Source organism: Propithecus coquereli, unplaced genomic scaffold (genome assembly GCF_000956105.1).
Source record: "Propithecus coquereli isolate 6110/MARCELLA unplaced genomic scaffold, Pcoq_1.0 Scaffold114, whole genome shotgun sequence".
Taxonomy (NCBI): Eukaryota; Metazoa; Chordata; class Mammalia; order Primates; family Indriidae; genus Propithecus; species Propithecus coquereli.
The window spans coordinates 1,662,738-1,685,768 of record NW_012135414.1 but is presented as its reverse complement, the minus strand read 5'-3'; the positions used below and the strand labels follow the sequence as shown (position 1 = coordinate 1,685,768).

Sequence of the window (23,031 nt, the reverse complement as noted above, 5' to 3'; positions counted from 1 at the left end):
AAAAAAAAAAAAAAACAAAAAAAAACCTAGAAAATAAGTGTTGGCAAGGATGTAGAGAAATTGGAATCTTTGTGCACTGTTGGTGGTACTGTAAAATGGTGTAGCTGTTATAGACAACAGTATGGCAATTCCTCAAAAAATTAAAAATAGAATTATCATATGATCCAACAATTCCACTTCTGGGTATATATCCAAAAGAACTGAAAGCAGGGTCTTGAAGAGATATTTGTATACCCATGTTCATAGCAGCATTATTTGCAATACTCAAAAGGTAGAAACAACCCAAGTGTCCATCTACAAATGAATGGGTACACAAAATGTAATGCAATTTGTTTAATGGAACAATGGAATTCAGCCTTAAAAAGGAAGGAAGTTCTGACATATGCTACAATATGGATGACCCCTGAGGTCATCATGCTAAGTGAAATAAACCAGTTACAAAAAGACGAATAGTGTTGACTCTACTTGTACGAGGTACCTATAGGCATCAAATTCATAGAGAAAGAAAGTGGAAATAGCTGCCAGCAGCTGGGGGTGCAATGAGGAATGAGGAGTCCTTTAAGGAGTATAGTTTTGCAAGATGAAAAGAGCTCTGGAGATTGCGTAACAATGTGAATGTATTATACACTACTGATGTTTAAGATGATAAAACTCTGTTATGTGTATTTTCAATTTTTAAAAATAATCTCATCACAGCAGCAAAAGTGATCTTTGAAAAACATAAATCAGATGGTGCCACTCCTTTGCTTAAAATCCTCCAATTGCTTCCTGTAACAGGCAGAATAAAATCTAAATTTCTTTCCCTGGTTTATAAAGATCAACATGATCTGGCCCATGCCTGGTTCTCTAACTTCATCTCATACCACTCCTACCCTCATCCACCTTGCTTGTGCATATCAGCCTTCTTTCTGTCTCCCCAATATTTCCAGCCTCAGGGTATTGGCACTAGCTATATCCTCTCCCTGGAATGTTCTCCCCATGGCCTTGATTTTTACACATGTTCCTTCTTACCATTCATATCTTAGCCTAAGTGTCACCTTCTTAAAGGCAATCCTCAACACCCAATCTAGAGCAGCTAACTGCCCAATTACTTGCACAGCACTTATGAGTCTCTGATTATTTATTGGTTTACATATTCAGTTTATTTCCTTTCCCTTCCATAAAAAATATTTCCTGTCCCTTCCACCCAAATAATAAGGACCTTCCCTACTGTATCCTGGTGACTCATTAAATACCTGGGGCACACAGTAAATATTTGATGAATGAATAAATGCATAACAGTTTTTTTTAACATGACCTAAAGCTCCACAATTAAAGACTGGTTAAATAAATTGCCGTGTATCCTTATGATGGAACACTATACAGCCACTTTAACTGAAGTTTCACGTATATTTCGCGTGCAAACTGTATTTTCCAAGGTGGTCATAACAAGTTCTCACACCCTACATTCTATTCTTATAACATTATGTTGACATTCCTCTGCAGTGGTCCAATTGATATTCCTTCTCCTAAATTTTTGCAGGCCTGTGACTATGTTAGAAGCGACACTTTGTGACTTTGGAAGCTAGTCACAAAAGGCTGTACAGCATCTGCCTGGTCCTCTTGAGACACTCACTCTTAGAATCAAGCTGCCATGCTGTGAGGAAGCCCAAGGCTACACACAGGTGCTTGGGCTGAGAGCCCCTGCTGAAGTCCCAGCTGATAGTCAACACCAACCATCAGATTTGAGTGAGGAAGCCAAGATGACTCTAGTGTCAGCTACCATCTGACAGCAACTGCATGACAGACTGCAAGCAACAGGCACCTAGCTGAACACAGGAAACCCAGGAACCATGAAAGATACTGAAAGCACTGTTGCTTTGCATCACTGAGTTTCAGGGTAATTCGTTACATAACATTAGAAAACGAGAAAAATTAAGTTTGATTTCAACCATGCAGAGAACGCAGAGAAAACTGAGGGAAAATGCTATGTTAAGAATAGTTATAGGCCAGGCACAATGGCTCACACCTGTAATCCCAGCACTTTGAGAGGCAGAGGTAGGAGGATCACTTGAGGTCAGAAGTTTGAGGTTGCAGTGACCTATGATGATGCCACTGCACTCTGGTGGGGCAACAGAGTGAGACCCTGTATCAACAAAGAAAGAAAGAAGAGAAAGGGAAAAGGAAAAAAGGAAAGGGAAAAGGAAAGGATAGATATGTATTTAAGGAGGTTAGACTACTTATGATGTAGTCTACTTCTATGTATTTTCCCAATTCCCATAATGGACGTAAGTAAGTATGTGACTGGGGCATGGGGAGATTTTCATTTTTTTGTTTTTAAGTACAAGGGTCAGAACAATAAAAGAGGTTTTTAACTGACTTTTCATATACTTATGCAGTGAAATCCATATTCAAAGACCACATATAAAAATTAGGTTACTTCGAAGAAGATTTAGAAATGGCAAATAAGCATATAAAAAGATGTTCAGCATCATTAGTCAATAGATTAAAACTATTAATATGAGACACCCCTTCACATTCACTAGTATGGTTATAATCTAAAACACATAATTATAATAACTAAAAAATGTAAACAATCCAAATGTCCATCGACTGGTAAATGGATAAACAAAATGTGTTTTAGCCATACAATGGAATATTATTCACTCATAAAAAGGAATAAAGTACTAATTCATGACATGACATGAACCTTGAAATGATCATGCTAAGTGAGAGAAGCCAGACACAAAACGCTACATATTGTATGATTCCCTTTACATGAAATGTGCAGAATAGGCAAACCCAAAGACAGAAAGATCAGTGGTTGCCAGGAGCTGGGGGCAAGAAATAGTGGGAAGTGACTGCTATTAGGTAGGGGTTTTTAGGGGAACAATAAAAATGTTCTAAATTAGCTGGCGGGGACAGTTTTATAATTCTTTGACTATACTAAAAACCACTGATACATAAATTGAAGAGGTGAATTTTATGATATATGAATTATATCTCAACAAAGCTGTTATTAAAAAATTTAAAGCATGTTCTCTGATGTTACAGAAACTATTAAGTCAGCTTGCTAATTATGTTATTCAAATTCTCTTTATCCTCATTTTTTCCTCTACTGTGATGAACACACCCTCAGGTCCAAGTCATGCCTTTGTGTAATCCCCTCCCACTAAGTGCAGGTGAAACCTGTGCCTTGCTTCTAACCAAAAGAATTATGGCAAAGGTGATGGGATATCATCCCTGTGATTATGTTTCATCATATAAGACTCTACTCAGATGACTGGAAAGATTCTCTTACTGGTCTAGAAGAAGCAAACAGCCATGTTGTGAACTGCCTATGGAGAAGATCACATGACAGGTAACTGTGGGCAGCCCCTAGGACCTGTGGTTGGCTGGAGACCAGTAAGAAGCTGGGAACCTCAGTCACATAGCCAAGAAGAAATGAATTCTGCCAACAACCTGAATGAGATTGGAGAAAGCAGATTCTTCCTTAGTTGAGACTCCAGATAAGAGTATGGCCCAGCCAACACCTTGATTGTAGCCTTGTGAGACCCTGAGCAGAGGACTTAGTTCAGCCATGCCTGAACTCCTGACCCATGGAAACTGTGAGATAATAAATGTGTGTTGTAAGCAGCTACATTTGTGGTAATTTGATATATAGCAATAGAAAACCAATACACCTCCTGTCAACACACTAACCTCTTAAATGGTATTCCTATTTCCACAGCATCTGTATACCTCTAGAGTTGTGATTTTGTCAACTTCTTCCAGTACTTCTAGTGATTTTTGGCTTAAATACTTGGGGTATGATGGTTGGTGACTGTTCTATTCACTGTACCTTATGCCTTTTGACTCTTTTGTCCAGATGGATAACCTCTGCTTTGAATTCTGTTAAAAAAAGTCACTCCTGGCAGGGCACAGGCACTCACACCTGTAATCTCAGCACTTTGGGAGGCCAAGGCAAGAGGATCGTTTGAGGTCAGAAGTTCAATACCAGCCTGGGCAACATAGTAAAACCCCCTCTCTACAAGAAATTTAAAAATTAGCAGGGCATGGTGATGCATGCCTATAAGTCCTAGCTACTCGGGAGACTGAGGCAAGAGGATGGTTTGAGCCCAGGAGTTTGAGGCTATAGTGAGCTATGACCAGGCCACTGTACTCTAGCCTAAGTGACAGAGATCTTGTCTCTTAACAAAAAAAATATCACTCCTGCTTTCTTCTTTTTTGTGTATGCTAGATATATTATCGTTGCCTATCTTTTCATTTTTCTGTGTCATTTTATTTTAGTTATGTCCCTATGTAAAGCATATTGCTAAAATTTTGCTTTTAAACCTAGTCTACTATTTAATAGGCAAACTTGACACATTCACATTATAAGTGATTAACTTTGCCACATTAGTTTACTTTGTTTACCTTTATTCATTTTCTAAAGATTTCCAAAACCTTTATTGTATTTCATTAACAGATCAAGTTTTTTGTTCCTCTTCATTTTCCTCTTGACTTAAAATTACATATCCTTGTTATATTCTACTAGTAGTGAACTTTAATTTTTTAATATTTGAACTATTTTTCTAAAACTATCAAGAATAAAACAATTCTATGGATTAACCCTACTCCCATCACTTTTTAAATAGATAAACACTGCTGAATTTTTAAAAATCTAGTTCCTATCTTAAACTAGAGTACTTTCTTCTTACCAAAATACAATGAGGGAACTTTGATACACATACATGTTCCTGAGAAACTGCCTGTAAAACAATTTTCTGTGTATTTAACTTTTTGTTGTTCTTCTACCAATACTCTTTTGGACTATGAGAGGCCTCAGAGTCTACTACCAAAAGTTTATTGGCCAGATGCAGTGGCTCATGCCTTGTAATCCTAGTACTTTGGCAGGCTGAGGCAGGAGGATCACTTGAGCCCAGGAGTTCAAGACCAGCCTGGGCAACATAGTGAGACCTTGTCTCTACAAAAAAAAAAAATTAGCCAGGCATGGTAGTGCACACCTGTAGTCCCAGCTGCTGGAGAGGCTGAGCAAGGAGGATCGCTTGAGCCCAGGAGCTGGAGGCTACAGTGAGCTATGATGACACCACTGCACTCTAGCCTGGGAGCAGAGTGAGGGGAGTTTATTATCCCCTCTATTTAGAATTGTAGAGTGGTAGACCTGGAATTAACTTTAGACACCATTTAATCCAAAAATAACAAATAGGTTTTCTAACATACCAACCCAATCTATTGATCATGACTACCTTGAAAGCCATGTTAAGAAGGGTTCTGAGGTTATATCAATTGGCAGGAAAGAATGTAGGGACCAATTAGTGATATCTGCCAGGGGGATTGAGAGGGAGAAATAGAGCACCATATGCCATAAATCTACTATCCCTATTCTGACCCAACAGTCCCTACTACCCCTGACTCTAAATGCAAAAGAGAATTATCAGGACCAAAAAAGACCTCTGGCTTCTGCCAAAAGGCCCCAAACATTACATTAGACATCACATTTGACTACACATTGATTTCTATCATGTTAAACATGTAACAGTTTTTAAAAATAAGAGTGACATAACCTGAAAGATAGAAACTCAAGCATAGTAAAACAACTCATTCAAAATACGTAAGAAAAATGAAAAATCAAAAATAACTAGTTAGCTAAGATGGGATGTGTGAATCTAAAAATTCTGTTAACTAAGTTGTCAGTTTATTTTTCAATGAACTCCCTAATTTTTATGTTTTGAATACAAAATTTAAGCATTAATAACAACTACATTATTAAGCATTGCCCAAGGGCCAAGCCCCATCATGACACTTGTACACCACAAGAGCAGACTATGGAGTCAGACTGCCCAAGTTCAAATCTCAGCAGTACCACTTGCCAGAATCTAACTCTGGGCAAATTATTCAATTGCTCTGTTTCTTCTTCATCTTTAATGTGGACAATAAAAGAACTCACTTCATAAGCGGGTAGATGAAGGATTTAGTGTAGAACACTTAGACAAGTACCTAGAACACAGTAAAGACTTTAATAATGTTAGCTGTATTACTATTGCTAATCATTTACAAACATGACAGAATATGACTATTATTCCTATTTTACAGATGAGAAAATGAGGCTTGGAGAACTTGCCTAAAGTCACCTACTGTAGTAAGTGGTAGAGCTGAGATTAGAACCCTAATCCAAAGCACATACTCTTTCCATGCTGCTTCCTGAGGACACTTCGGAGGAAAATGAGGTATTTGATTGAGGCATATTTCCTTATTGAAATTCAGCATGGTCTCACATTTACAAGATTTAAGTTACCCTCTTTAGAGAATTTAAAGTCAAATGTATTTGTATATTTATGTTTCTGAGTACATGTGTTTTTTACATATATATATATGTCCTGTTCACAAAATACTGTTTGCAAAGATGAGAAATATTTCATAGAGATACGGTAACTAAAAAAATTCATATTATTAATATTGAAATTCCAATTGTTATTTCTGGGGAGAGGAATTGAAGGGAGTGCTTCATTTCTTTTTACAATGAATATGTAATTCTTAAAAAAAAACTAAAAAAATTAAAAAGATCAAAATAAAAGGAGGTACATGGTCAAGGAAGAAAAACCAATGCTTGTTGAACATCTCAAATCTGAAAATCCAAAATCCCAAATACTCTGATACCTGAAACTTTTTGAGTGCTGACATGATGCTCAAAGAAAATGCTCATTGGAGCATTTTGGATTTTCAGAATTGGAATGCTCAACTAGTATACAATGCAAATATTCTAAAATCTGAAAAAAATCCAAGATTTGAAACACTTCTGCTCCCAAGCATTCCAGACAAGGGATACTCAACTTATAGTACATTTCTCACCTTCTCTGAAGGCAGTCTGCATGGGCTTGCTTATACATAAACTGCCTTGATACCTTCTTCTGTGACAAATGGACCAAGCCTGGCACAGGAAGTTTTGTGAAGAAAAGACTCCTGCTCTGAATCACCATCCACACACAGCAGTTAAGAAAGAATTTTTCCATTTTCCTCTCTCAAATTGCCAGCCTTCCTGGCAATGTATCAGGACACACTAGAAAAGCATACCACTGAGGCTACAAATTAATTCACCTTAACTGAGGGAATTATCAAATTGTTCAATATTTTATCTCATCCTATTCCCCCATCTCAAGCTTGTTCTCAAAGTGAAAATGTGATTTTCTTTTTTTTTTTTGAGACCGAGTCTTCCTCTGTCTCCTGAGGTAGAGTGCAGTGGCATCATCCCAGCTCACTGCAACCTTAAACTCCTGGGCTCAAGTGATCCTCCTGCCCAAGTAGCTGGGACTACAGGCACACTCCACCACACCTGGCTAATTTTTCTATTTTTTTGTAAAGACAGGGTTTCCCTCTTGCTCAGACTGGTCTCAAACTCCTGGCCTCAAGCAATCCTCCTGCCTCATCCTCCCAAAGTGCTAGGATTCCACGCCTGGCCAAAATGTAACTCTTTATTCTCAAATTGACACTAGCTGAGTTAGGCTGGTTTCAATATCTACGTCAAACAAAGATGCTATCACAATCCCCTTTTTTGTGTGTTACACTTTGTACTTTTAAAGTACTTTTACATGACCATCACATTTGAATAGCGCAACACAGCCACACCACATGAAGTTTCTTATAAAGCAGCACAGAATTCTGAGCATGAAACAGGGCAGAGGTAACATGGCAGAGGAGCCTGGAGTTACAAAGAGTCATGAGTCAGAATGGAGGCCAACAGGACCAAGGCAAGAGAAAACTGCAGGCACACTGCCTGCCAACTGCCAACTGTGACTCTCCAGGGCCTTCTCCACTTGCAGATACGTTTCTCTGAGCATGTCATAGTTGACTGGGTGAAGTTAAAATAGGAAGGCTTTCTTCAGACAGCAGAGTATAGACTTGAGTGAGGCAGCTGGGTTTGAATTCCAGTTGTACTATTTCTTAACTGTGTGATCTTGGGCAAATTATTTAATCTGTGTCTCAGATTCCTCACCTACAAAATGGGAATAAAATAATCCCTACTTCAAAGGGTGTTGTGACTACCGTAGTTTAGAACATAACCTTTGCCCGGTACTCCTATACCCCCGCTTCCCCACCTTATTATTCTTCTTAATACAAGTGACCAATTAAAAATATCTTTAAATTATTGTCTTGCCTCTCCCCACTTAAAGGAAGAAAGCTCCATAAGAGCAAAGATTTGTCTGTTTTGTTAAATGTATTATCCCCGATACCTAGAACAGTGCTTTGTATTTAATAGGTACTCAAATAATAAATAAATGTTTGCTACCTGGAAATTGTGAAATATGACTCTGTGAATGAATATAAAAATAATGCTGGAGGGCTTGTGTGAAATGCTATACCCAACATAAATTAATAATATGAGAGCTTGCAACTCACAGAATAATTAGCCTCACAGCTGGAATCAGCCCTTTCCAGCACTCTAGTCCATAAACCAATGTACATCATCAGAGAAACTTAAGTTGCCAAACAGATCAAGCCAAAAGTTTGGGATTTGCCACCACTTCTGAGGCTGTAGAGGGGAGGTCCAAGAAATGGACTGGCCCTTTCTCTTTGCCTCACCCCTGGTTCCATCCCCAGTCACATATGAATTAGTTAAAAGTGAGGAAACTTTTTAAGAAAAATCATCTTTTGTTCCCCAATCTGAGAAATGGACCATGCCTGAAAGGGAAGTAAGAATAGTAAGGAAAACATCAACATGTGCTTTTGACAATGTGCTCAGAATAGCCAAGCAAATGTTTTATATGACTTGCACTGGGGATAAAAGATCCAGTCTATCCCTGGCACTGCAGGGTGACTTCTGAATGAGTCATTTCTCCCACTATGGTCACAGCTTCCAAGTTTATTTTTTAAAAAGAGGGGTGGCTTTTATGTGTTCTACAATCCCTTTAATTCTCTGAGTGAGACTGTGAGGGGGAAGGGGAGGGGGAGTAGAGAGAAAAAGTAAGGAAGAAAGGGGGAAGGGATTGTGTAGATATCAGCAGGTTCATTTTTGTTTTTGCAAAACCAATACCCATTTGTTGTAGAAAGAAAGAAGTCAAGAGCAAACATAGAGGTCTGATTTATATACATGCTATCCACCACTTTCCTCCCCAGAATGATGCCTGATAATCCTGTTTAAAGCTATAATCTGTACTATCCAACTCTTGGTGGCCCTCATCTCACTTATCATGCTCTCCCTTTTTTTATCCATTGCACTTATTGTGACATACTATATAATTGATTTATTATGGTTTTTTTTTTATTGTCTGCTTCCCACGGTTTGCCCGAAGTCATTAAAAAACAGGGATCTTTATCTGTTTTGTATGCTGATATATTCCCTAAGTGCCTAGCTATACAGCATCAATCAATAAATATTTGCTGACTAAGTAAGTTGAATAAATTACAAATACATGGTCCACTTCATTCTCTCCATTTCCCTCTAGGAAATAATCATACTATATACAGGGTAGGCCGGCAAGAAAGGGGAGTAGTTTCAGAAAGTTCTTTGGTCTGCTGATCAAGAAACAACATCACTTAAACTTCTCTCCCCTTCTTCTCCCCACATATTTCTGGAAAAAGCTCATTTCCAAAAGCACAAAATCAGTCATACAAAGAATACAAAATTAGGAAGAAAACCATTTTAAGGGAGACAGGAAGTACCTGGCAGAAGTGGATAGAAATCTCATCTCCAGACTCTAAGGCCTGGAGACAGCACAGAGTATAGTTGGGCTGCTTCTACACCATAAGTGAACAAATGCATATTATACTTAGCAGAGGAAAGAAAATTTAACCCAAAAACATCTTAAGTATGAAGCACAATCATTTATATACTGACTTAAAGTGATTTTTCCTTTTTCTTTTTATCATTACTCTTATTTTCAAATGTTCATTTCTAAAGCCTATGGTATACTAAATTTCATGTAGCCAACTACATATTCTAGAAGTTTCTTTCAGTGGCTTGCCTCTGAAAGCCGTTAAAAGTGAAACCCATGTCTCTCAATTACTGTAATAATATAAAAGAGACTCTGGAATGCTATAAGCATACCACTCTCTCTGTAAACAAAGTGAAATCAGTCTGAGCAATGCTCAGAAAGACAGAGACCAACAAACAGAACAAAGAAAGTCATTTGGAAAATCCCAATGATCAACCAACTTCTTGATAGAGCTCCAACAGGATGAGGGAGGAGGATCTTAATCAAAACAACAGAGAAAAAGATTGCCTGGATTGGTCTGTTCTGGAAACTACCAAGGGAGTGATACATTCCTGCATATAAGACACAGGAAATGGGAGGAAAGCCACTGGATATTGATGGTAGAAAAGACTAAATTTAAGCCCATCAGCAGCCAGATGTTCCAAATATCCAGCCCACAGAGTTATCACTGCAAGGGCTGGGCCATCAAGGGTACTGATGCATATTGGAAAGCCCCCAAAGACCAGGTTTCTTTAGAGATAAAAATAACAGAAGCAAAAAAACACAAAAAACACCACACAATTAAATAACCACCAATAGTTTAAACCTAATTAAAAGAAAAAAAAAATCAGGACAAAAGCAGCCTTCTTTTGTATAATCAGACAGATTAAATTCTCAATCCCAACATTTAAATTGGGCTTTGTAAACAAAGCCAAAAAATGTTTAAAGGTTAAGTATAAGAAGAAAACATAACTTAATACAATTAATCAACTCCACAACTGAACCAAATTGTCCAAGATATTTCCTATTGGAGACAAACATGACTTGCTGAGAAAGCTATCAGTTTTTGGAACACATGCTCGTATATTAAGATAATCCATCAAGCTATGCAGGAGAAGAGGACACACAGGGACAGAGAGCAGGGTAGGAAAATGGAGGGCTGATCAAGAGTGCAGCCCACCTGAGGCTGAGGAATTATACTCAGGTTTTCTGGAGTAGTCTAATAATCTGACAGACAAACCAGCAAGGTCCTCTGCATTGTGGCCCCTCAAGTCACACTCTCTAGCCCTAGATCCAGAGTTATGCAAGTGAATCTAACAATATAAGGGCAGCATGCATTTTCACCATGGTAGACATCAACACGGACCTCACCTTGTCACTGTCATCATGACAAATGTGGTCGTGATGAATGGACTGGCACTGAAAAGAAGCACCAACGCTACCTACAAGAAAAAGGGAGGAAAAGTTAAGATGTAGTCATTCCTTACATTTAAGCTGCTTTACTAATTAAAAGTGCTTCTACATCCATTATCCCATCTAATCCTCAACAATACTTGTAAGTAAGGAAGGGTAGGGATTATCATTCACGCATTTTAATAGAACAAAACACAGAAAGGCAGACTCACACAAAGTAGCAGTCAATGAAGTGGAAGGTCTAAAACTAGAACCCCATTATTTAAACCCCTAATTCACCACTTTCTACTAGACTGAGTGGTCTGCTTTTAAAGTAAGACCACCCACATAAACACACAGCCTTCAATAAGGCAAACTCCTATTTATGAAGAAAAAAATTATATTCCTTTTCAGACTACGCATACTTTGAGAAAAAACATTGGTCCTATAAATTCTTAGCATATAAGAAACACAATCTAACATATAATCATATAAGATTTTAAATGTTTTTATTACTTTAAAAACATTTAAATGGTATATACATTGTTCATATACCAAATCATCTGTTAAATTGAAGGTCTACATCCTAATAACAACCACTCTATAATAGTGACATTTCTAAACAAGAAAACTATTATTCAGTAAATGATTAGAACAACTGATTACCCATTTTTAAAAAGTTTTAGTACCTACCTCACATCATATACAAAATGAAGGCTCAAAGATCTATGTAATATAAAAATTGAAACCAAGGCTGGGCGTTGTGGCTCATGCCTACAATCCTAGCACTTTGGGAAGCCAGGAGTTCAAGACTAGCCTGGGTAACACAGTAAGACCCCGTCTCTACAAAAAACAAATTTTTTAAATAAAAATAAAATTAAAAAATGAAACCAGTTTTAGAAGAAAATGTAGGGGTTTATAAAATAATCTTGGAGTAAGAAAAACCTTCTGAAAAGAAGATACTAAACATAATATCATAAATAAAAAGCATACATGACCGTGGACCAAAGGTTAACAAAACCCCTGCTTATACTTTGACTTTGGTTAACCCCTGTTAACCTGATTAAGAGAGCATGCCAACCATGTTATTTGGCAACACTACTTATGAGAGAAATTACCCAACTGATAAATTGTATATGGACTGGAAGCACAACAAATACCTAGTAGGAAGTCATATTTTTTGAGCCACATTAGTATTAACAGTACCTGTGACTTTGTCACTAATAAAAATCACATATATTGTCATATAACACAGTCATTACAGATATACTGAAGTATCATTTACACTTATCACTACTTTGAATTTATAATAGCTATTAGGTCTACAGCTAGAATGTGTTATTTAATGTATTAATAAAGAAGTGAATATAGTATTATATCACAGTTTTGATATTTTTATAACTATATTACAATATAATTCACCTGCTTTGTAATTTCATGTATTTTATTTTGGGCAATTAAGAATATTCTCCTAGAAAGGGACCTATGGGTTTCACCTGATTGCTCAAAGAGTTCAAGACATGCACACAAAAAAGGTTAAAACCTCTATTTTAGATAACAGAAGATGCTGGGACCAGAAGAACAAACTAGATCAAAAGCACTACAAGAAAATAGTCATGCAACATCTTGGAAAGAGTAAGAAAAGGCGTGAAATCCCAGGAAGAGAGCAGCAGGGGGGATTAAAAAATCAGGGTATGGAGCCAAAAAGGAACACAAAAAGGTCAAGGATGAAAGTGATGAGGAGGCAGAGATGTTTCAGAGTAATTGCCAAGAATATCAGATAGGGTTTTTGGTCCATAAAGGCAAGGCAGCAATGTAAAGTAGAGACACTATTTGTCATATTCACAAAGACTACTATATTGCAAAACCCAATGGTCAATGCTGAATCCTCACCTTTCTTGATCTACTGGCAGCATTTGATCCAGTTGATCTTGCTCTCCTTCTCGAAACCCTTTTCTAAACTGGCCTCAGGGAAATTTTTCAGTCCCATTGTTTCATGCACAAAATTATTAAAACTGTTGTATAAAATTGCCTTCAGGCTAAGTGTATAAGATTCATACAAAATACAAATGAATTTCATGTTTAGACTTGGGTCTCACCCCCAAGATATCGCATTATATATATGCAAATATTTCAAAATCCCCAAAAATCCAAAATCCAAAACACTGGTCCCAAGCATTTTAGATAAGGGATATTCAATCTGTAATAGTTCTTTGTATGCAGTAATAAGGCCTCTCTTAATGCTAGGCTCATCCAGAACTCACATTCCCCTTTGCTGACGTGCAGCATGCTTTTCAAAATGTTCTATCAAGAATAACTGAAAAGTAACTGAGACTTTTCTGCACATTGCTTTGTTTAAAAAAAAAAAAGTTGTATTGAGTTTGTGGAACATACAATCTTCTTACATATTATAAGATACGTAAATAAATTTCTGCAGAAAAACATTGTTGAAACATGCATATTCCTTAAAATCTAGGTACAGAAAAACAAGAGGCATCAAATTATGAAACCAAATTACAGAGACTTCATAAAGTGTGCACATATCTTTAAAGGCACTGAGCTCTTTAAGTTGTCATAAAAGTGTGGCATTTTGAGCACTGTCAAAATTATTCCTCAATGTGTACATATGAGATGGGGGTCTGCATTCTAATAATAAAAGGTCAATCTAGAAATATGAAGTAGGTTCCTCTTAAGCATTGCCTAGACTCAATAGCTAGCTCCCTGTCACTTCAGGAACAAAGATTCGAGGGTTTGTAAGAGTGAAGGTTTTGAACTACAAAACTGGACAATTGGGGAAGGCAACAGTACTAACCTAACACCACAAGATTTGTGAGATCTATTCTAAAAGACCAAAAGAAGGGGCTCTCAATGGTCAAAGTTTTAACAATTCAAGCATAAAACAAAAACAAAACCGTAAAACAGTAAAAAAGATCAGGAATAACCAGGTGGAAGGGGAGAGGGAGGAATGAATAGGTAAAGCATTGAGGATTTTTGGGGCAGTGAAACTACTCTTTCTGACACTATAATGGTGGATAAATGCCATTATACATTTGTCCAGACCCATAGGATGTGCAACACCAAGAATGAATCCTAATTTACACTACGGACTGTGAGTGATAATGATGTGGCAATATAGGTTCATCAATTATAACAAATGTACCACGTCACTGGGGGACACTAACAACAGGGGAGGCTATACCTGTGTGGAGCACAGAGTATATGGGAAATCTTTATACCTTCAATTTTGCTGTGAACCTAAAACCGCTCTAAAATATAAAGTCTATTAAAAAAAAATAGCTCACTGAAACACATATCAATGAAAATCCCTGAGTCCCTCACAGTAATAAAAAAAAGAAGTAAAACCTCAACTATCACTTCTTGAAGTGTTTGTTAAAACAGCTTATTACTTTGAAAACCAAAAAAATCATTCATTTTTCCTACCTTTCAGGGTAACCAAATAGCCCTGGTTCTACCTAGTTCTACTTTACAGAAGAATGCCAGCTAATGCATGTAGAAAAAATTCAGAATTAGGAAACATCATTTTGCAAACCCTATAAAATTATTGATTCAGGCAAGAATGATTAACTGGGTAAAAATCATTAGGTAAATGGCTAATGGGAATTAGAAAAGTGCCAAAGCAACACTACATAGATTACTTTTAGTTGCAGGAAGAACCTAACTACACAATAAATATTATCAACTCCCATTACTTTAATTTAATGACTACTGTTAGCATCATTAACAGTGGGCCAACCAGATATGTCTCCTGATGTGATTCAGTATGAAGTAGAGAACATAGCCTGTTCGACATTCAAGTCAAAAATACTTTACTTGGATCCATCATGCCATTTGATATGATTTCCAGTTTACAAGAAATATAGGAGATACATGAACAAACAACATCATAAGGAAGCAATCAGTTCATCCAAAAGTTATGCAGCAGAACAAACAGGCTCAAGTTCTCTATAAGTGTTATTACAATTTAAAAAAGAAAAAGATGGAGACTGTGCTAGATTAAAAGAGACTTTAAGGAAAATAATCAGATGCAATGTGCAGTATCAGATTGCATATTAGTTTGAATAAACCAGTCAAAAACGATATTTGGGATAACTGAAGAAATCTAAATATAGTAATGTTAAATGAGATGAAAATTTACTGAAATGAAATATTAACTTTAAAAAGCAGAGTACAAAAGAATATGATGATTTCATGTTGGTTAAAAATATATATGTGTACATAGATATGCATAGGAAACATTCAGAATAATATACACTAAGATACTAACAACAGTAATTCTTATTTTTGCTTGTCTGTGTTTTCTGATTTTCCATGATGCCCATGAAAAAAAGGGCCTATCTTCCAGGATGACGTTCCTAGGAATACTGGACCAGATGGGATAACCAGCCTCAGGAAAAAAACAGAGGACTCCAAGGGCACTCCCATGACCAAGTGCAGGATCCTTGAAATGAACTATCCATTACTTTCTCTCTTGAGACACTCTCCACAAAATGATATTCGTGATAACTGGTGCTCTGCTAGGATGAAACTGTTAGCATGAGGCAGAGATATTTTGACTTCATCATTTTTGTTATTAGGTTCCAGTCCAAATCCCTAACGGCATCTGATGAAAGTACCTTAGAGAAGGTGGTTGGGACCAACCTAGAAGCACTTGCCTGACTTGTCCATGAAGTCCCTCAGGACCAATGTCTCTCAGTCCTCTCCACCTGACCCTGTGCATGCTGCACAGAGCTTAGGGACTAAAGACAGAACAGAATCACTGACCTGGACTCGCTCTTAAGATAGCATAGCGTGGGTTAAGAACTGAGCTTCATGCTTCAGTAATCTTACCAGCGCTTCCTATACCCCAAATTAAGTACACAAGCTGATGATCAAGGCTTGGACCAACTACTGTCAGTACATCCCAAGAGGTCAAAGTAGTTAACTTGAGGTCACAAGAGGGCCAAAACAGAAGTAACAACTCAGATGAGGTGTCCCTGACCAATCCAAAAACAAACTAGCAAAGGAGAATTCAACCAGACATTGTTGGCATGTGGATTTATATAAGTTCCCCCAGGTAGACTTTGATATTTAGATAAAAGATATAAATCTTACACTGCTTTTAGATCCTTTAGGACACTGGTACAGGCCCTTGCACACAGTGGGTTTTCTACATGTTTGTTTGATCAGCCTGAAATCTGAGCCTCTTTTCTAAGATATTAACAACCCCTTCCCAAATCAGTCTTTTGAAAACTTAATTAGCCTAACAGTCACCATAATTCAAATAATTTTTATATATAAGCTAAAAAGCATTTAAACTCAATCAATAATATATATAAATAAAAATTAACCATCTGTATGTCTGTTTATGCTATACTAACAGTGACAGGTAGATTTTTTTTTTTTTTTATCCAGCCCCAGGAACCTTGCCTGTACTTTTTAAGTGACTGTCACTGCAATTACTGTCCAAAAGAGAGACTCAGCATTTAAGTCTAATTTTTTGGTTCTGCTCCCATTTACTGCTCTTTCAGGGCTCTTTTCCTTTCATACTAGCAGAATTAATTTTTTTAAGTGTCTGATTTTATAGCAGGAAAACATGTTGAGCCTTATCCAAGGCTAAATTCTGGAATATGATCTCTCTCTGGGTTTTTATTGCATTACTTGCAGACTAGCTGCCTCACAATTGCTACTGGGATACCAGGGTTTATGGCATGGCTGCAAAGAAATGTGCTAAGAGGATTCCGAGTCATAACAACCAACAAACAAATTCCAGATTTCTGCTCCAGAGATTCAAGTATCATCCAATTGGAAAAATCCAACTTTACTTATTCATCTATTCTCAATGTTTTAAGCTTTCTCCAAATGAAATTACAACAAAACAGACTGCACTGTTTTTAGAAATCTTACTTAAAATTTATGGGACAACCACTGGCTCTATTAGATAATATACTTTAGCACATTATTAATGTTAAGAGAGATATTGATAAGTATCATGTGAGGTAAAAGCCAATATTGCTCTGTAAGTGAGGATCACCTTGCTTATTCACTATTATACAATAAGATCTTACTGATGCTTCTGGCTATGTAGAGTAGAAAACTCAATTTCATAATCATGGGTTGGTTTGTTTTAAACAATCTTATTGAGATACAATTCACATATTATACAATTAACCTATTTAAAGTGTACAACTCAATTTTTTAGTATATTCACAAAGCTGTGCAACCATCATCAAAATTTTAGAACATTTTCATCATCCCCAAAAGAAATCTCAAGCCAATTATCTTGAGCCCCCTTCCCTGAGCACCTGACAACTACTACTCCAATTTCTGTATATTTGCCTATTCTGGACATTTCATATTAATGGAATCATAAAACATGTGGTCTTTATGCCTGGCTTTGTTCATCTAGCACAATGTTTGCAGGGTTCATCCATGTTATAGTATTTATTGACTCATTCTTTTCTATGACTAAATAATATTCCATTATATGGATACATACATTTTATCCATGCATCAGTTGATAGACATTTGGGTTGTTTCACTTTGGAAATATCACGAATAACGCTGTTTTGACATTCATTTACATGTTTTTGTGTGGATGTTTGTTTTCATTTCTCTAGCTGAGTCATATGGTACCTCTATTCCACTTTCTGAAGAACTGCCACACTGTTTTCCAAAGGGACTGCATCATTTTACAATCCCACCAGCAATATATAAGGGTTCCTCTCGTAGTTTTTTGAGTAGAATAAACTTTGAAGTCAGATCTAAATACAGTTCAGGAATTTACGGACTACATAATCTTAGGCAAATCACTTAACAAATCATATACCTTCCTCATCTGTAAAACAGGAACAATAATATCTACTCCTATGTACTTTGAAGAGTTTTCTGAGGGCTATTAAGGTTAAAGGTATGAAAAAGCTCACAACACAGTGCCCGGCACATTGTAATTCAAGAAATGGTATCGTAACACTTCTATTTAAACCAAGGCTGCTGATTTGCCTGTGAGACACTGCCTAAGTCCTTAATTTTCTTGTTATAACTCTTTGATCGAACTCATCATATTGTACTTTTTGGGTTACGTGTCTGCCTCTCCGACCAGACCATAAGCTCTTTAACTTATCGAAAAGATGCTCTTCTAGCATGGAGTACACTTCCTGGCTCATGGCAGGCCCTAAGTAAATGTGGAAACAAAGGATGACAGAAAGAAAATAAAAGGAAGAGATAACAAGGAAAAAAAGGAAAGAGGGAAAGAAAGGAAATGAAGCTTTCCTGATTTAACCCCTCCTTCCTCTGGTTTACACTGCTATTAGTCCCTCCACCTACCAGCCCCAGTGAGACTTAATGACATCTTCCTTTCTCCCATACAAGCTGCTTAGGCCTTGCTATCAAAATTCCTATGTTGAAAGCTAGTCCCCAATGTGAGGATATTTGGAGGTGGGGTGTTTGGAAGGTGATAAGGCCATGAGAGCAGAGACCTCATGAATGGGATTGGTGCTTCAGAGACCTCTTCACTCTTTCTGCCATGCAAGGACACAGTGAGAAGGCACCATTTATGAACTAGGAAGTGGGCCCTCATCAGACAATGAATGTGTTGGCTCCTTGATCTTGGACTTACCAGCCTCTAGAACTGCAAGAAATAAACTTCTGTTGTTTATAAGCTACCCAGACTATGGTATTTTTATTATAGCAGCCTAAACAGACTAAGACAGGCCTCACACTATGTCTTACATATAATACACACAGATAAATTCAATTTCTCCTGCTGGGCCACATGTTTTTAGAGTCAGAGACTGAGTCTTATTCATCTTTATAACTTCTGAAGAGGCTGTAATGACCAGTTTTCTTCATAGAAGGCCCTACTAAAAAAGTTTAGTGAATGCATAAAGACTTTGAAAAACTGAGTTATTCTGACTTTATGCCTAACAAAGGAATCAACCAAGTCAGGCAAGGAGTATGTTTCAACTAAATAGATGTAACAAGACACAAACTGGGGGAAGTAATCTCTCTTCTTACACTCAGGGCTATAATTCTTGAATGGTCTATTCTAAGGAGAGCCCTGAGCATTCATTAAGTACCTACTCCGTACCAAACCTGTATGTATTAAGACACAGCAAAAAGCAACCAAGGCCCAGCTCTATGCAGCTTTTATAGCCGAGTAGAGAGCATGTGTCTGCTGTTCTAAAGGTTCTAATCTCATTCCCATTCCAGAAATTTCATCTCTGCAATTGTTTAATTCATTCAATAAATATTTATCAAGCTCCCACCATGTGTCAAGTCTATCCGAGGCACTGGGGACACAGGAATAAATAATAAAAGGTCCATGCCCTTCATGAATCTTCTATTTTAATGCTATAAATATGCATTTCCCAGTCAATAATTCTGTGAAATACCCATATGCTCTAACTTAAATAATTTTTTATAATAGTAATATGTGTAAGTAAGCTTAAAAAATAAAAAAAAGAATGTAATGGATTATAATGAAAAAAGAATCCTACTACCTCCTGCCTTAATCCCCAGTCTCCCCTTCCCAGAGGAAAATATCCTTAGATCTTCTAGGCATTTCCTCCACTACTGACATCAATTTTTCTTAGTACAGTCATTCCTTGGTATTCACAGGGGATTGGTTCCAGGACCCCCATGGGTACCAAAATCTGTGCACACTCACATTTTTTATATAAAATGGCATAGTATTTGCACATACTCTGCACATCCTCTTGTATACTTTAAATCATCTCTAGATTACTTATAATACCTAATACAATGTAAATCGTTGTTATGCTGTATATATTTAATTTTTTATTGTTGTATTGTTATTTTTTATTTTTTATTTTTCCAAATATTTTCAATCCTTGGCCAATTTAAACCCAAGGATGAGCAATCTGCGATGTGCAACCTATGGATACAGAGAGATGACTGTAATACACTTTATATGGCTATTTCTTGGTATTATCAATTTTATGAATTACTTATTGAATTTCTACCATACGTCTATCAGAGAACTAAATAGTTCCATCCGTCCTACCCTAATCTCATTTAATCCTCCAACATAATTGCATTATCTTTTGTGCTTTTATCAAGGTGGTGGTCACTGAAATTCCAGAAATAGACAAGACCTCCTAAGGAGAAGTTGTAATCAGAGAAAAGCAGAAGGCCAAAAATTAAAATTTTCTGAACACTGAAATGTATGTATTGGAGGAGAGAGTAGTTAATAGAGGAGATAAAAGGAGGGAAAAAACCAGAGGAAGAAAAAATAAACAAAGTAATATGTTTGGGACTATAGGAGGAGCAAGAATAAAGTGTCTGATTTGATTGATTTTATTAAGTATAATAAAAGGTGAGGAGTAAAGGAAACACTACCATTTCTTGCTTTTCTATTTGAATGGAAATATGAGGACTTTAGATAGGGAGGAAAAAGATTCAATTTCCAGAACATCTCCTTATTCTTTTTGAGGGGAAATAAAGAGAATGCAGACATTCTGAATCCAAACAAAAATCTAGCTTTAATGTGGCTAAGAAAGGAAACATTGTTTTTCAGTTCTCTCACAACACTTCTGGCACCAAATGTATGAGTTTTCCACACCAAGCAATTCTCCAATTCTCTTCAGACACCAGTTGGGCATCCTACAATTCAATTCTGACATTATTTGGAGTTAGTGCAGACCCATAGGTTAAGGGCTCAGTCCCATAAGACTGCCTCCCACTTCAGATGCCAATCACTAGTAGTAGGTCCCCAGGTTACCCACAACTTTTGTTCAACTTAGCTATAAATCAGAGGTTCCCACTACTCTCTCCTCAGGTTCAATAATTTTCTAGAATGGCTCACAGAACTCAGGGAAAACAGTTATAGTCATGTGTTGTGCATCAATGGGAATACATTTGGGAAATGCACTGTTAGGCAATTTCATCATTGTGTGAACATCATAGAGTAAACTTACACAAATTTAGGTGGTATAGCCTACTACACACCTAGGCTATATGGTATAACCTATTGCTCCCAGGTTATAAATCTGTACAGCATATGTTACTATATTGAATACTGCAGGCAACTGTGACATAGTGATATTTGTGCATCTAAACATATCCAGACATAGAAAAGGCACAGTAAAAATACAGCATTATAATCTTATGGCACCACAGTCCTATTTGTAGTCCATTATTGACCAAAATATCATTATGTGGTGTATGACCGTACGTATGTTTACTGGTTTAGCATAAAGGCTACAGATGAGCAGCCAAATGAAAGAAGTACACAGGGCAAGAAATGGAGGAAGTGAGGAGGAGCACAAAGCTTCTGTACCCTCTTTAGGCAGGCCATCATCCTCCCAGCACCTCAATGTCTTCATCAACCCAGAAGCTCTCCAAATCCCATTGTTTAGGCTTTTTACGGAGATTCCTTTGTGTAGGCATGTTGACTAAATCACTGGTCATTGGTGACTGGGCTCAATCTCCAGCCCCTCTCCTCTCTTTGGAGGGAAGGGGGGCTGAAAGCTCCAACATTCTAATCACATGGTTGGTTCCTCTGGCGACAACCAGCCTTCATCCCCAGGCTACCAAGAGGTACACCAAGAGTCACCGCATTGGCATAAAGTCAGGTATGGTTGAAATGAGCTTATTATTAAAGACACTCCTCTCAACCCCTATAGCTCAGGAAATTCCAAGAGTTTTAGGTGTTCTGTGCCAGGAACTGGGGATGAAGACCAAATATACATTTTTTTTTCTCTTCTTTTCCTTTTTTTTTTTCCTTGAGACAGAGTCTCCCTCTGTTGCCCGGCTATGGTGCAGTGGCGCCATCATAGCTCATCGCAACCTCAAATTCCTGGGCTCAAGCAACTCTCCTGCCTCAGCTTCCCGAGTAGCTGAGACAACAGGCACGCACCACTGCACCCAACTAACTTTTCTATTTTTAGTAGAGACGAGGTCTTCTTGCTCTTGCTCAGCCTGGTCTTGAACTCCTGAGCTCAAGCAATCCTCCCACCTGAACCTCCCAGAGTGCTAGATTACAGGTGTGAGCCACCATGTCCGACCTATACATTTCTTATTATGTCACCATATCACACTGGTCCACTCCTTGAGTTGTGAAACAAAAGTAATCTAATTGGTGATTTCTCAGGTATTCTCCCATGGCTTAAAATAAAGTATTGACTTTCTTATCTATTATATTACCTCCCATTTCACAAAGGAGAAAGGTAAAATTCAACAAATACTATTTCAGCCATTCAGGAGACACATACCAGATATATATACACTAAGCATGGGTGATAATCTAACTACTCTTTATGATAACCAAACATAATAACATAACACACTCATTTTACAGTTCTTATATGAATTCAAATTGTTAGACTAAAATACTTGAAATCTCTACTATATTCCCTAAATATAAGAAATTAAACTACTGCTATGATTTCTAGTGTAGAAGACAACATTGATATTCACATATACATTCCATTGAACAATATGAAAAAGCTTGATTTAAAAAATTTCACATTTCCAGAATCAAAAATGAATAAGTTACTTGATATCTTGTGATATAGGGAAAAAAAGAATAAGTGAATGAATATTAAAGAGCAGTAACTTATAAAGAAACCCTACAAATAAGAAATAAAAAACTCAACGGAAAAATGGGAAAAGGATATAAACAGTCTCAGAAAAAAATATTAAATGACTTTCAATATATACAAATAGTAAGCTTTTCTCAAAAGAAAAATGCAAATGAAAATTATACTGATATATACCTTCTCACCTATCAAATCGGTAAAGACCAAAAGTTTGATAACACACTGTACTGGAAAGGTTATAAAAAAAAAAAAAACAGGTACTCAAACACCGTCAGTAGCAGATATGTAAACTAGTACTATGACAATTTGGCAGTCAACTGCCTCAGTGAAAAATACATACACCCTTTAAACCAGACAATCCAATTCTAAGAATTCATCTTACAAAATATACTTGGCACACAAACTGATGT

The 23,031-nt window shown here is 37.0% G+C and overlaps 1 protein-coding gene across 1 annotated transcript in view; it reads right to left on the bottom strand.

Annotated features, from left to right (window-relative positions):
• Positions 1-11,084, bottom strand: part of RNF38 (ring finger protein 38) — a 97,251-nt gene extending 86,167 nt beyond the window's left edge. The window contains exon 1 of the mRNA XM_012657010.1: positions 11,043-11,084. The gene's annotated coding sequence lies outside the window, so the exon portion shown is untranslated. The remainder of the gene's footprint in view (positions 1-11,042) is intronic.
• Between the last annotated feature and the right edge of the window lie 11,947 nt (positions 11,085-23,031).